The sequence below is a fragment of the Photinus pyralis genome, unplaced genomic scaffold (genome assembly GCF_008802855.1).
Source record: "Photinus pyralis isolate 1611_PpyrPB1 unplaced genomic scaffold, Ppyr1.3 Ppyr1.4_LG7, whole genome shotgun sequence".
Lineage (NCBI taxonomy): Eukaryota > Metazoa > Arthropoda > Insecta > Coleoptera > Lampyridae > Photinus > Photinus pyralis.
In genome coordinates this window covers 19,064,537-19,080,254 of record NW_022170738.1, presented here as the reverse complement: position 1 = coordinate 19,080,254, position 15,718 = coordinate 19,064,537, and the positions used below count along the sequence as shown (strand labels likewise).

General features: G+C 36.6%; 1 protein-coding gene across 4 annotated transcripts in view; it reads right to left on the bottom strand.

The window, feature by feature from the left end:
- Positions 1–15,718, bottom strand: part of LOC116175917 (serine/threonine-protein kinase 32B) — a 267,380-nt gene that overhangs the window by 55,338 nt on the left and 196,324 nt on the right. The window contains exon 1 of one of the 4 annotated variants that reach the window (XM_031494295.1): positions 5,220–5,330. The exons of the other annotated variants lie outside the window; for them this stretch is intronic. The gene's annotated coding sequence lies outside the window, so the exon portion shown is untranslated. Of the gene's footprint in view, positions 1–5,219; positions 5,331–15,718 lie in introns of those variants that run through there. 4 annotated transcript variants of the gene reach the window in all.

Genomic DNA, 15,718 nt, shown 5'->3' with positions numbered 1-15,718 from the left:
AATTTTAAAACTGGTTTTAGATTTGGTTGTATTCCATGTGCCTATGTATTAAACTTCATTTAAATGCTTCAGTAAATAAGGACGTTGCCATTGCGCATGCGCAAAACTGAATTTTGCAACTGGTGTTAGATTTGTCTTTATTCCAAGTGCCTATGTATAAAATTTCATTTAAATCCCTCCATAAATAAGAAAGTTGGCATTGCGCATGTGCAAAACAACATTTTGAAAATGTCGTTCATTTTACTGATATTTGTAGTGTGTACATATAAAGTTTAATTTAAATATCTTCATAAATAAAAAAAGTTAGCAAGCCCTTTCAAATGAGCCATATATCGCCAAAATCGGTTCAGTGGTTTAGGAGTACGTGTGGCGGACAGACGGACGGACGGACGTCAAAGTGTAGCCAATAGCTACCCATATACAAAACATTCGCATTTCCAATGCTAATAATCGAATATGTAGTTGTGTATAGTGTAGATGGGATGATGTTGAACCTTAAGCTAACTGAAATTGTTGATGCCTAAGGGTTTTTAAGCATATTTGCTATGACATGCAAACTGTGTTTATTCATTGAAAGTTACATACGCACACTGCCTTTGTTGCATTAGGGGCCAGTCGGTTTACAATAACCGGCAAATGAAAACTCAAGTTTTAATGATGTTGCCTAAACAATATTTGTACTGAGAAGCCCTAAAATGTCTACATTCACGGTGTGAGATTACAGAATTCCTGTGACCCACTCTATAATCCTTGGACCTTCGCAGAAGGGTACCTATCTCTAACAACTACTTAGCTAATCTTCTCTGAATGATGACTTTATCTATGACTAAGGACTAGCTAACTTTTGAATGTTCCTGAATTTCTAATCACGGTACAACATGCCGCCGTCCGGACGAATACCAAACATTTCCTTTCACATTTCAAATATTCGATCTTAATTTACCTATGTTGCACATTCTACACGTCATGTGCGCAATAAATAATCGGTAAGTACCTACTACGTTACAATTACAACAACAATATATATTTATTATACATGACGATAAAAGAACATTTTAACTATCGAATAAATTAACTTCCAGGACATTTCCGCGTATGAGGAAATTCAAAGATACAACTCATAATGCGGAAATAGATTGTCAAGTAAATAGTATGAAACAGACATCTAAGCAAACCTCGGAAATGACTAAACAAAGGATAAGCCGACGAGTTACGTAGACAAATCTGAATTACATATTGTATTTCGGTATCCAGTCCAAAGATATGGATTATTCACTACGTAGTGTGCCCTTTCGATGATTTTGGCACGAGTTTCAGTTTATGGTTTATTATTGTTATAAATCGTTGCTAATTGAAATATACGATATCCGAACAAAGATAACGTCTTGTCTTGGGCATCGAGTAATCGAGTTTGGTCTTTTCTAAACAAAATTGGTAAGTAAATTACGATTTTAACATCTTTTGGCTCAAAATATTTTGGATACCAAAATTGCATATGGATCATTTCTTGGGCATCAAGGAATAGATTTTAGTTTCTTTCGCAACAAAATTGATGCCTAAATAACGATGTATTGGATGGATGCCAAAGTTAATTTTTAATAGTTGCACACTTGTAACGCATAAGTTTTCAACCTAAACAGGATTCAAAAGCAGACTTTGGGTACCGTTGTCGTGAAGCTGGCGGGACCCATTTTACATGTCAAGTTTACATACAAAGAGGTCTCAGTAAACGTCGAAAATGATTAAACAAACGTAAATAAACCAACAATAACAAGCAAGAGTTTCATGTTATGTTAATTGGGAAGATATGCGAGTGCTATTCAACTAAGTGTATTATACATATGTTTGACTTGAATTAGAATGAAATTTGTTCTCTAGAAACTACGGCGAGAAGATATTTTCTACGCCGAAACATAAAATGTTTTTGTTTACGGTATGGACGGAGGAGCACTTATATTTTATAAAGCAAGTAAACTCAGTGAAAGGGTTGAGTGAAAATGACTTCGTTAAAAGCAACTCCTGGATATTTACAAAGCGTGCGACGAAATATAGCTAATAATCATATCTGAAGCAACGTTGGCAATGGTGGCGCTGGAGCTGAAGGATTCAAATTACAGAGAGTTGTATAGGCCGCAATTAAATTTTAACGGCTTCATTCCCTTAATTTTATGGTCCTTCAGCTGTATTCCTTAATTTATGCCGCATCCTTCGGTTTAAGATCAGTAATTTGCATACATTAAGGTTCTCGTGGTTAAAATAAGTTTGAAGGGAGATTTCCTTATTAACATTTTTTCTAAATGACTAGAATGCAATTAATGGCACTTCAATGGTGAAACTTAATGGCGCGAAAGGAAATTACGAGATTGTCGTTAAAGTCTCGCATTTAATTTTAATTATGAACGCCTGAGAACGGTACAATAATCTCCAAAAGATTAATGCGGTAGCAATTATCGAAATACAATGAAGTACTTAATTGGGGCTTATGGATAATAATGACATAAGTATAATAAGCGGTTGGCTGAAGTTTCAGAATGAGCATGATTGTTTACCTCTTGCCACAAACTTTCCCAATTATAATAAGCCACACGATATTTGTTTTGATAATAAGACCCATTTTATCACCTTTTCAAGTTGTTATGAATAAGAAAAACTTAGATTCTTTAACGGGAGCCCGCTATGCAGTTACAAATATTCATGGGCACACCGCTTTTCACACAATAGACGCATGGTTGAACGCGATTTCCTTTCTTTCTTATTAATACCTTTTGGAGCTCACTGAATTTTCCATTCTGTCCGCGATTCCATTTTTAGCGCCGTTGTGATTTCACTTCCTCGGCCCTACATGTAACATATCGTCTCGAGCCTCACTGTGGTTTCTCGCTCAACGCTTAAAACTGTCCGGACACCTCTCGCTCTTAATCCTCACTGTTCCTAACTTTACAAGAATATCTTCAAAACGAACAGTAATGGGTTCCAACGGCGATCTTCATTTGTTCTACCATGACACTTCGTCTCCTTTCACCAATCCCAGCAATTGTCAGAAATATGTCACAACCCTCAACGCCATCAGCTGTCAGGTTGCGTCACGAAACGGAGCAAGCTCATAAATGAAACGGTCACGTATAACTCATTAATTCTGGCTTATCGCGACAGACTGGCGCTACCAATTTTTTTTCATGTAAATAAACGGTTAGTGCCGTATTCGGACACCATTGACCCAAAAAACAATCTTGAAGAAACCTGCCCTATAATGAGATACCCAATACTAAAATCGCGAAACCTGTCAGGAATTCAACTTCAGATCTGTCATTGGTGGACACCCTTACGACCGCTTCAACCACCACAATTTAATTAAAATCGCGTCTACGTCCATGTGCCCTATTTACTCGATACAAAAACTTAAAAAATAATATACGTTAGCGGGCTCCCGTTACCATATTTGAGGGTGTAAGAAATCTAATTCAAATTTAAAAGGAGATCTCAAACCTGATCACGTTGAAAAAGTCGCGTAAACGCAAAACACAAACGGATAACGTAACCCTCAAAAGCCAGTTGATTTTGAGTTCGAAATTTAATCGGTCGTCTCGGATTTTTAGTTGACAGTTCAATCAAAAATGAAATCCAATATTTATTTGCACAAAAGGTTGTGTTTGCCAAATTAATAATAATTCGTTCTATACAAGATAGTTTTCCTTTGAAAGTCAAACGAGAGGATCTGTTAAAGACAACTGTACTTAATAATTAAGTGATAGAGTAGAGCTGTTCCCAATGATGCTTCTCGTAAAAAGGGATCGTAAAAGTACCCTAATATCAATGCGCATTCATAATAAAATTCGTTTAAATAGAGATGCGGAGGAGAAAACGACGCGGTGACGTTTATAGCGTACGCTTTTCATCCCACAGAAAGCTCTGTTTGTTTTTCATTTCATTTATCCCCTTGATGTGGCTCTCGGATACAGACGTAGAAATAACGCACCCAGTTCAACGCATATCCAGCATATTTTTGTATCGACGGGTTTCTGCATTCTTAATATTTTTGATTATTCTCTAGTTTTACTGAAAGCCCCACTTTATCTGGAACGCATGGAATTGAATAAGGGCGCTAAACACAATAAAAGATGTAATTATGTTAATTGATCAAGATCTAAGTGTTTTGCATTCTTCTCCTTGTTCTTTTTGTGACAAGACATTTATTCCCGTTTGCCGGTTCAAACAAAGTTAATGCTGATGAGCATTAAGTGCGACAGTTTATTAATTATGTCTCAGAGTCTTTGTAATCAGTTCATTTGACTCGCTTACAGCGCACGCTAAACACAGTTTTTCAATTTGGATTTTAGAATACTCTTTTCAAATGTTTTCGGTTTGATAAAGGGGATCAATTTACTGTTTTCAGTTTTGTGTAAATAGTGCAGTCTACGATTTATAGCTGGTACCATGGGTTATCTATATCTAAAAGTAAATGAGAACGTATACGTATTGGTGTACGTTTTCTATGTCCTTAAATTCTCATAATGTTATAGGTGATGCTTACACAGAATTCTGCCATGTGACAAAAAACGACAAGAGAAACTTTACGTTCCAAATGCGTCTAATAGTTTAATGTGGTTTAAAGGAATGGATATCTTTACTCGTAAAGGAAGCGGACAGACAGTCAAGGAAACTCGATCGCAGAGTAAAGTTAGTAACGATATTATTGATCACAGTCTACTCGTAATCAACCCAAACGCAACACTTACACAATAAACAATTCAAATTAGACAAATTAATAAGCTTATATGTAGGTTCGTGTGCGATGTATTCACCTGAAGAAAGTGTAGATATTATCGATTGGTACAATGCCGGTAACAGTAAGTGTTTATTTTCTGTGAGGCCAAAGCAACAGTATTCAATTTAATTAATATGACAGCCAGATCTTAATTTTTTTGAAGAAGTTATTTTGGATGCCTAAAATTAGGCACCCTTTCAGCAGGATTTTGTCAGACATTTGGGAAAAACTACACACATAAATCCCTATGTCTACTTCTTAGTAAATATCAATGTGTATTATGATTTGGTAGGTACCTAAGTAACAAAAACAAAAAGAAATAAAAAAGCAATAAATGTAATAGTATGACCTACTTTAAATGTAGAAGCAAGTTATACTTTAATTTTTCCTATTTTCCTATTTTTTCCTTATTAACATTTAATTTAAAATTGAGGCAACTTAAATTTATACATACATAGGCAAAGCATCCCTCATAGGCCTTATATCATAACTTCGGTCTGCAAGCAGAAACCTTCCTACGGAAATCGAAATTAACGGTTTAATGCATCTTATACATACATATAAGGGATTATACAGCAACTTCGAAATTAATGCTTAATTTCTATGCATCTTCCACACCAGAAAATATCCCAGTTATGTAGTGAAAATTAAATTTTATTTCAGCGCGTCTACGAGTATACGAGTAGCTAAATTATTTTTAACTGTTGAAATTATTCAACCGATCAGTCATTTAATGTACAGTTTCAACGGAGCGCGACGGATTAACGATCAGTCAACTACGTGCGCTGCAAGGGCAATGAGAATTTCATAATGCTTTTTCATTGCCCGCCACCCTAACCACGTTTCAACTCCATATATCTATAACTAAACAAAGAGCTCTAAACGCAATAAATCCATTGAATACGTAAATAATAATATCGTGTTTATTGAAATAAAGCTTTACCTATTTGAGCGTATGAAACAAAAGAGGTTTGAATTTGCCTTTAATAATAATAATAATAATAATAATAGTTTATTGCCATGAATAAAATTCATTTACATTGGCATTGTCATGAATGTAGAATATTAGAAAAAAAGACAAACTAAAAACATAACAAGTTAAAAAGTAATCGTAAACGACTTACATAAAGCGCATTTCAACTTGCATTTATTTCCCATTTGTAAGATGCAACTTCTATAAAATCGTAAAAATCCGGCCACAAATATGAAAGATAGCGTTGCACATGGGCAATCCATTTTTGTCGTACTACTTCAATGTCAGTTTATGAGAAGAATTTCATTTCAATGCTTTTCTAAATAAGAAAGTTGGAAACCTAAATTTTGAAACTAATGTTAGATTTTCCTTTGTTCCAAGCGCCTAAATATCAAATTTCACTTAAATGCTTCCATAGATAAAAAAGTTGGCACTGCGCATGCGCAAAATAAAATTTTGAAACTGGCGCTAGATTTTCCTTTATTCCAAGTGCCTATGTATCAAATTTCATTTAAATTCTTCGATAAATTAGCCGGCCCGTGTGGCGCAGTTCAGTTGAAGCTGGACCTGTGGTGCTAGGGTCCCTGGTTCGAATCCGGGTTCGGGCATGGATATTTGTAAATGTATAGTGGGTTGGGTTGGTAGAGCAGCCTTGGCTGAAACCCCGCCCACTCAAAAATAAAGGCAAAATAAATAAATAAAAAAGTTGGCACTGCGCATGCGCAAAACCAAATTTTGAAATTAGCGTTTGATTTTTCTTTATCCCAAGTGCCTATGTATCAAATTTCGTTTAAATTCTTCCATAAATAAAAAAGTTGGCACTGCGCATGCGCAAAACCAAATTTTGAAATTGGCAGTTGATTTTCCTTTATTCCAAGTGCCTATTTATCAAATTTCATTCAAATGCTTTTATAAGTAAAAAATTTTGCAATTCGGTTTATAAATGGTCGAGATGCGAAAAGGGCACTGTGAATTTTGAATCGATTCGATTCAACTTTTGGCGTTGCGTATTATGTGGCTAAAGCTATGCCCATATTGAATTTCATGCAATTCAGTTCATAACTAACGGAGATGTAAAAGTGATCGAACATTTCTAAACATAGTTATCGTTCACATGGACAGATAGATGGACAGACAGACAAAGGAACAGACGGACAGACCAACAGGCAGACGACAGATAGCAATGCAAAATTATAAACGATCTCTAGGATCGTTAATAAACGGCAAAAGTGTAAAATTATAGAACATGTAAAAAAACGGTTTTTTGTTTTTTTTTACAATAACTTTTTTTGTAAGCGGTACAGAAAAATTCCTTCCTTGGTACAAGACTCGACACCATAACGAACCAAATAGCGAAAAAAGTAGAACAATAGCTCTTAAGATAAAGAACTAGTAGCGTCGCAAAACGAGCGGACGGACGGGCGGACGGACGGACGGACAAAGTTGCCACAATAGCGCATTTTTTTTTATTTTTGTGGAAATGCGCTAAAAAGGACAATGTTATACATTGAGGAAAATAAGTTTTTAGTGTGTCCGGTTTAATTCGCATCCCGCTCGCCAACGGAGTAGTAATTTTTTTCAAGAAGATATAATTTTAAGTTTTTTTTTAAACAATTGAAGATTTCTTGATTGTTTTATTGCCATAACCTCCCTCATAACGAATTGTTCGGTGAGTGGGTATGCTCAAATTGTCACCATTCCTTGTACTCATTGCGCTGTAAATATGGCTATTTTTATTGAAATCATTTATGTTTCGCCACGTATGTACCGAGGCGCAGTATATAGCCCGGCTTTATGGTTCAGTGGTAAGAGCATTGGGCTATAAATCCGGAGGTCGGGTGTTCGAACCTGGGTTGAGGTGAATTTTTCATCTGTGGCAGAGATGGGAATTGCCTTAGACCAATTGCGAGCATTCTGACTACTCCGAATTAGGTTTTCCTGTAGTTTTCCTAGTTCGTAAGGTAGATACCGGAGTAGTATAGAACAACTTAAGACCTTCTGCAGAGGCGTCTCTAAAAAGCATTCTGCGGGTCACTCTGTAATTGGGTACAAGCCTGTTGAGGGCCCAGAACAAAAGAGGGATAATAAATAAATAAAAAGACTGGGTAGAGTTAAAATTTTCAATTGTTTAAATGAATTTCGGCAAGAAGCTGCACTTGGAAGACCAACCATAGCCCTAATAATGAGTTTTTGTGCTATAAATACGCGACGTGTATCAGAAGCATTGAACCAAAGTAGTATGCTGTAGGTTTGCACTATTCAGTCTGCCCACAACATAGTCAACCTGCTTGCACCACTTCAAGTTTTGGTGAATATGGACCCCTAAGAATTTAGTCACTTCAGTTTGTTGAATGGACTTGCCAGAATTTTTACACGCTACAAGAGCAGTTTTTTGTGTGTTAAGGATTAAATTGTTATTATTACACCATACCATTGAAGTTATAAATTCAATGACCATACTACCATGTTTTTAGCGCATTTCCACAAAAATAAAAAAAAATGCGCTATTGTGCCCACTTTGTCCGTCCGTCCGTCCGCCCGCTCGTTTTGCTACGCTACTAGTTCTTTATCTTAAGAGCTATTGTTCTACTTTTTTCGCTATTTGGTTCGTTATGGTGTCGAGTCTTGTACCAAGGAAGGAATTTTTTCTGTACCGCTTACAAAAAAAGTTATTGTAAAAAAAAACAAAAAACCGTTTTTTACATGTTCTCGCGATCTATGAGGTCTAGATGAAATATTTTTAGCTGAAAAATGCTCCTCTTGAAATTTCTTACAAGGTAGATACTGAAAAGTTAGCCTAGGTCTACCTCTTAGTCGAGAAAATTCATAAAAGAAGGCGAAAATCATCCATTTTCGTGTTTTTTTGCGGTTTTTTGCAAATATATCGCGACCTTTAGGGCTACATGAAATATGTTTAGCTGAAAATGCTCTTCGTGCAATTTCATACGAGGTAGGTAACTGAGGAATTGGCGTAAAGTCACCTTAAAACCTTCAACTTTCATGTGTGAGGAAATATTCATTGTAAAACAAAGTATTTCTATGTAATGTATGTATGTATTTTTACGTGAATAAATGGTATATTGAAATACTTTGTTTTACAATGAATATTTCCTCACACATGAAAGTTGAAGGTGAAAGGTGACTTTACGCCAACTCTTCAGTTACCTACCTCGTATGAAATTGCACGAAGAGCATTTTTAGCTAAAAACATATTTCATCTAGCCCTGAAGGTCGCGATATATTTGCAAAAAACCGCAAAAAGCTACGAAAATTGATGATGATTTTCGCCTCTTTTATGAATTTCTTAGGCTAAGAGGTACACCTAGGCTAACTTCTGAGTATCTACGTTTTAAGAAATTTCACAAGGAGCATTTTCAGCTAAAAATATTTCATCTAGCCCTAAAAGTCGCGATATATTTGCAAAAAACCGCAAAAAGCCACGAAAATTGATGATTTTAGCCTCTTTTATGAATTTCCTAGGCTAAGAGGTACACCTAGGCTAACTTCTGAGTATCTACCTTGTATGAAATTTCACGAGAAATATTTTCAGCTAAAACTATTTCATATAGACCTCATATATCGCGATATACAGGGTGATTCCTATAGTACCTGCCACCGTTTGGGAGCGTGTAGGTGGTGCGTAGGGGAGTATTTTGATATAGGACACTTGGGGTCGGAAATCTAAAATAAGGGTGCCAGAGCCAAATTTACCTTCTGGAATTTCGCAGCCCACTAGCGCCCGTGATCGCGATCGCCCGTTGGTAAATGCCTTAGAGGAGGATGTGTTGGAACGTTTCGAGGCAAACCCGCGTACTAGCACTCGACTTGTAGCAGATCAGGTGGGTTGTAGTCAACACACAGTGTGGAACATCGCCAACAACAACAACTTACACCCCTATAAGTTTAAGAAAGTGCAAGAGTTACGGCCGGGTGACCATGAAAGGAGGTTGGAATTCTGCAACTTAGTCGTCCAGGAGGAAGAAGCTAATCCGAACTTTCTGAGGAGCGTGCTAGTTACTGACGAGAAAGGATTCTCAAGAGAGGGGACCTTCAATCCTCGTAACAGCCACTACTGGGCGGAGCACAATCCTCATGAAACGTTTACGCGAGGATACCAGGACAAGTTTTCTTTAAACGTTTGGGCTGGCATCCTGGGGACAACCTACTGGGGCCTTACATCCTCCCTCCGCGTCTAAATGCCCATAATTACCTGATTTTCCTGCGCGAGGTGCTACCAGAACTTTTAATGGATGTTCCAGTGAACTTGTACTGGGACCACTGGTTCCAGCACGATGGGTGCCCTGCTCACTACGGGCGGCAGGTGAGTGAACACTTGGACCAAACCTATCCGGACAGATGGATCGGCCGTGGAGGTGCGGTGGAGTGGCCTGCCCGCTCGCCCGACATCACCCCATTAGATTTTTACTTGTGGGGTGTGATGGAAGCGCACGTCTACGAGACTCCCGTCGAATCCGAAGAGGACTTAATTGCGCGCGTGGTCATGGCCGGAGAGGCTGTTCGCCAGGACATAGGAGTCTTCACGCGAGTTCGAGGGGAGTGGTTGGCTAGATGTAGGAAGTGCATTGAGAACAACTGTGGCCACGTTGAACACTTGTAAACGTTATTGCTTTTGACTGTCGTTTTCCCTCCTTCCCTCCCATGTCGCTTCCTCGCGCTAACTCGCTCTGCATCGCTCCGTGTGCACCGCCGGCCGGTTGGGTTGCCTACCTACAGGCGCGAAATTCCAGAAGGTAAATTTGGCTCTGGTATCCTTATTTTAGATTTCCGACCCCAAGTGTCCTATATCAAAATACTCCCCTACGCACCACCTACACGCTCCCAAACGGTGGCAGGTACTATAGGAATCACCCTGTATCAGCCAAAAAGGGCGAAAACACGGTTTTTGGGGGGTGGTGGGGTGGCTGGAGCTTTTAGCACAGGGTCTGGGGAGTGGGATTTTTAATATGTTGTTTCTGACATCTAACTGAACATATTCCACCATTTTTTCTTTTCCACCTCAAAATGTTCAGTTTGCCAATTTTACAGTCTCTATCGCCTAGACTAGAGGGCCTGTGCCTCAATTCAAAAATTAGCTGCCTGCGCGATTTAGTTTCTCTAAAAAAAAATTTCGAAGAACTGTCACATTTTGAAGAGAAAAGATTATAACAGCGAAATCGTTAAAGTTAGGGGTATAATATGTTATACAAAAAATAAGTATTTTTCAAGTACATTTCAAATCAGTAATAAAATACGGGGCGTTCCATTTAAAAATGCAAGTTTGATACGCCATTGGAATACAGCACGCCCCTGGTGATCAAAAATATTTTAGAAATATGGCGACGGTAATTGTGTACATTTTGCTATAAGACTTTTTTCGGTATCTTTTATGGTAAAGGAATTATGATCTGAGGTGCTACACCCTGTAGATGATAAGAACGACTCACATAAAGGAAAACACCTGCCCAGAAACCTGTTTTTATCTCGTAAAACAGTAGGTAATGTATTCCGCACTTCTACGTGGTATAAGCATTGAATAAAGTATAGGGTAATATGACACCAAAGTAGAATTGAAAATCGATATAGTTTTATACACTTATAAATCGCTTAAGCAGTAAGCTACAACCAAATGATAAATTATTAGAATAATTTTATTATTATTGATCTATACGAGAAGGAGGTGTATATTTAATATTTTATTAATGTAAAGAAAATGACGACCCGAACAAGCTACATATCCTTGCGTGCCACGGTCGAAAATAAATATAAGTAATGTATTTTCCAAGAAAGAAACACACTCCAAAACACAAATTATGGGAGACTAAAAACATAACAAATGATGCACGACGGCACGCTTAGGTAAAAGCAAGGACGATATCTCCTACCACATAAAAAACACCTTTCACATATTTGGCATCTAATTTTTTTGACAAAAGGGTTTTCTACCCTTTAGATGCATTATAAGGTATGGCGGAAGTGTTCCTACTTTATACTTTCAAGACGTTTCCCACAATAAATAATAAAGCGTGAAGTTTTGATCGTTACGCTTTTTACGTTCAAAATATTACGACAGGTAAAATCGCCTTTAGAAATAAGTTAAAAGTCGGGAAAAACATCTTGTTCATTCACAGTAAAACGAATTGACGGCACACTTTAAAAATAAAGACGCGGAACTTAATTTAATCCTCCCCTCTAGAAATATTGATTCGAAAATTGGTAAAAGTAAAGCGCGTTAATTTAATAATCTGATTTCTTTGCCGTCCAAATGTCAGAACTGAATAAACTCAATTAGGAATATGAAAAAAGCAAATGTACCGTGCTGTAATTTCAAATCGAACCACCTTATACATTTCATAATTTTGATAAGAAAGACAAAAAATATAGCATGCTTTAAATTGTCATGTTACACTCCGTTTTGGTGATGAATGCGCTTTTCTTTTGAATAGGATCAACAAGTACAACACCAGGTAAGGGAATAACGAAAATCTCACGAAGAAAAAAACTCCTAAATGAGTTCGGTTATAGCTATTTTAATACATTTTGCCCTATTTGGCCAATTTACAAAAAACGGATCTTTTAAGAATTTTCTTATTACTTTCAATAAAATTTAATGCAATTTCTTATAAAGAGACCCGATCGTTATTTAAATGCAAATCACAGCATCTCTAAAGGGAGGCTGAGTTTTTTTAACTACTTCTTCGTATGGAAATGATCGGGCAATGAACTTTCTATTTATATCATCTGCTTATCAACCAACGTTCTTCCTTTACAATGTAAATTATTATTAGCGCACTAAAGCCTAAATGTCAATGTTATACGCCGAAACTGGGTATTTTAATTTACCTCTTTTAACGTTCGCTTTCAAATAGTATTTTAATTGATGGTCACCCTACATTCTGATTTATGTGTCGGAAAAGTCCGCTAGTACCTTTATAATTTTTGAATAGTTCTGAATACGAATTTGCATATACATTCTTTTTACGACAGTTTATGACATAGAATTATTTTTTATGAATTAAGTCGACCACTGTCTAATTCAGCGACTAAAAAATTGTGTTTTCACTAATATTACTACTGAGATAAATATTCCTCTCGTATTGCTTATTTTAGAGTGTGTAACGCATTTTAATTCAATCCGCAATACCGCAATTCGCATGATTTTCGCACGTTTTTCGTATTATATTAACTGCAGTCTTTCTAATTTGGACTAACGGATAGTTTGGTGTAAATATTAATTACGATTTCTTTGATTTGAGCTCAAACCGCGACTTCCTCCAACCTGAGCTCAAAACGGCTCAAAACAAATGAAAAGATTTCTTGTCTTAGAATCAACTCTACACATCAGCAAAATTGGCAGTAGCTTCTAGTAGAAGTGGGGGACTTACTTTCACTTTCTAATGACATAAGATCCCCAGGGTCTGGGGGACTTGCTTTCACATTCCATTGACGCAATAGCCTCGAAACTGTTTGGGTTTTCTCTGAGGTTTTCTCTGTCTAATGCATGGTTACATAGGACATTCCGTGACTTTTTGAGTTTCTAATGACGCTGTGGTATTTCATGGTCTTCGTCGTGATGTAAACGACATTGGGCATTTATGGCTTTCTCAAATTTCTATGGTCTGGCCTTTTACATTCAAATGATGCAATAGCTTGGAAACGGGCTGGTTTTTCTCTCTCTAATGCATGGTTACATAGGACATTCCGGGTCATTTTCAATTTCTAATGGGACGGTGGTATTTCATGTATGCAGACGACATTGAACGTTCAATGATTTTACTAACGATGTTTGCGAACCGACAGGGCTCTCTCTCGTTACGTACGTAGCTTGATGAGCCAAGGGAAATCGAAATTCTAATGAGATTGCGGTGTTTCATGGACTCTCTCTTTCTCTCTAATGTATGGTTACGTATGTAATTGGCATTGAGTGACATTGGAACATTCCGTGGCTTCTTCGGTTTCTAATAGCGTCTTGGTATTTCATGGTCTTCGCTGACGTCATAGGAACGTATGAGGTGAAATGACAAACACATGCATTCCCGAGGCATTTTTTACTGTATAAAACACGAAGCGTAGGTTTATTATTCACCGTGGCGTAGGTTAATGAAGTACAGTCGCACCGATGACAGCGGATTTTCGTGCTTACTATTACAGTGAATATCGTAAGTATCTTGATTGTTTTCCTCTTTATATCTTTGTTCTGAATATAATATAAGCGAATAATTTAATTGTGATTGCTTTTTTACTATTACAGATAATCAAATCTCAATGGCTCACGAATTCAGCTTTGATTTAAACGAATTGAATAGCAGCACCTTATGCAAACCCTTCATATCGGTAAAGGACTTGATCGCTGGGGATAAACACAAAGTGCTTAAGATGGACTACATATCAACCAAGTATGGAGAGAGGGTGATGGTCGAAACCGAATCTTTCAAGTGTGTACTGCCAGAGCGGTACTATAAATTTTTCCAAAGCGATTATCGTATGGCCAAATTCAACGATCAATTGAAAACAACGGACATACATCTATCCAGCTTAGGCTCAGCGGGAAAAACAACAAATCTTCAATTTGTATAAATTTACATTGTTAATTATTATAATGATATAAAATAATAAAATTCTATGTACTTTGAGTGGTTAATTTTGTTAGGTGTAAAACAAACCTTTTAAAAAACAGGGTATAGGATTAAATTTTAGTTCAGTTCACAGATGTTCTTGAAATATACAATCAGCCGACTAAGCTCAACACAAAAAACTTGCAACGCTTAAGGAGATATTTTTATTACAACACTCGCTCGCTCTTCAATCTTAAGAAAAAAAAATGTCTAAAAACAAATTGAATAGCGGCACTTTATGTAAACCCTTCATATATATGTAAAGAACCGAATCTTTTAAGTGTCGAATAGACTGAAAGCAAAAAATCTTGCATGTGATCGTTTCTATACCCTAGGATATTTTTACGTGTATTCGTTTTTATTACAACACTCGAACGCTGTTCAATCTTAAGAATATGTTCTATTCAAAGTTTAAAACAATTGAATAGCAGCACTTTATGCACGACCTTCATAAATACATGTAGGTAAAAGGACTGAGACTTTCAAGTGTGGACTATTTTTTGGTTTGGGGGTTTTGTTTTAAGATTAGATTGAATTATTTATTTTTGCAATGTCAGGACGCATTTGTTATAAGTTACAAGTAGGTGTAATTAGGAGAAACTTTTCTAATGAGTCGGGTGATTTCACATATTTGGAACCTCATTAATTAAGCGTAAATATAAAGTCCTGAATCTTGATATCATCTCAATAAAGTATGGCGATCGGGTAATGGTTGAAACGGATAGGTACTTTTAAATGTGTTTTATCTGAGCTGGTACTATAACTTTTTAAGTGTAGTTCAATTATAGACGTTTTCAACGAGAAGTTGCGAAGAACGGCCACCTACTCGAACAGTTTAGGTGTAGCAGGAAAAAACAACAAATTTAAAGTTTGTTTAAATTGTATTATATTGTATACTATGATTGTATTAGCCTATTGTAATAAAAGATATTAAACTTGATCATTTGTAAGTAAATTAACATTCAAAAAGTGTAAAGAGAATATTGAAACTTGAAACTTTGACATATGCCTGGCGTCGCCGCCTCTCCCAGGATTTAGTCAACTGTCGTGAGGATGCGTCCCTGGTAACTATCAAAATCGTATACATGGTTGCGACGATGTACTAAGTTCAATTCTTCGTATGACGACTAATCAAAAACAAATTGTAATGCTATTTCTAACTTTAAAAGTTCGCTCGAATTGTTTGAACGTTTTGTAAGAAAAAATTACAAGTATTAAAAATAAACATATCATCTGAGTCTAAGTGAGAAAGAGATAAAAGTATTGCAAACCTAGGATACTCTGAAAAATACAAATCATAAATTTTTTCACAAAAATGCACAAACATTCTCAGACGATACACAGTAGTAGATTATGAAAAGTCTCGTG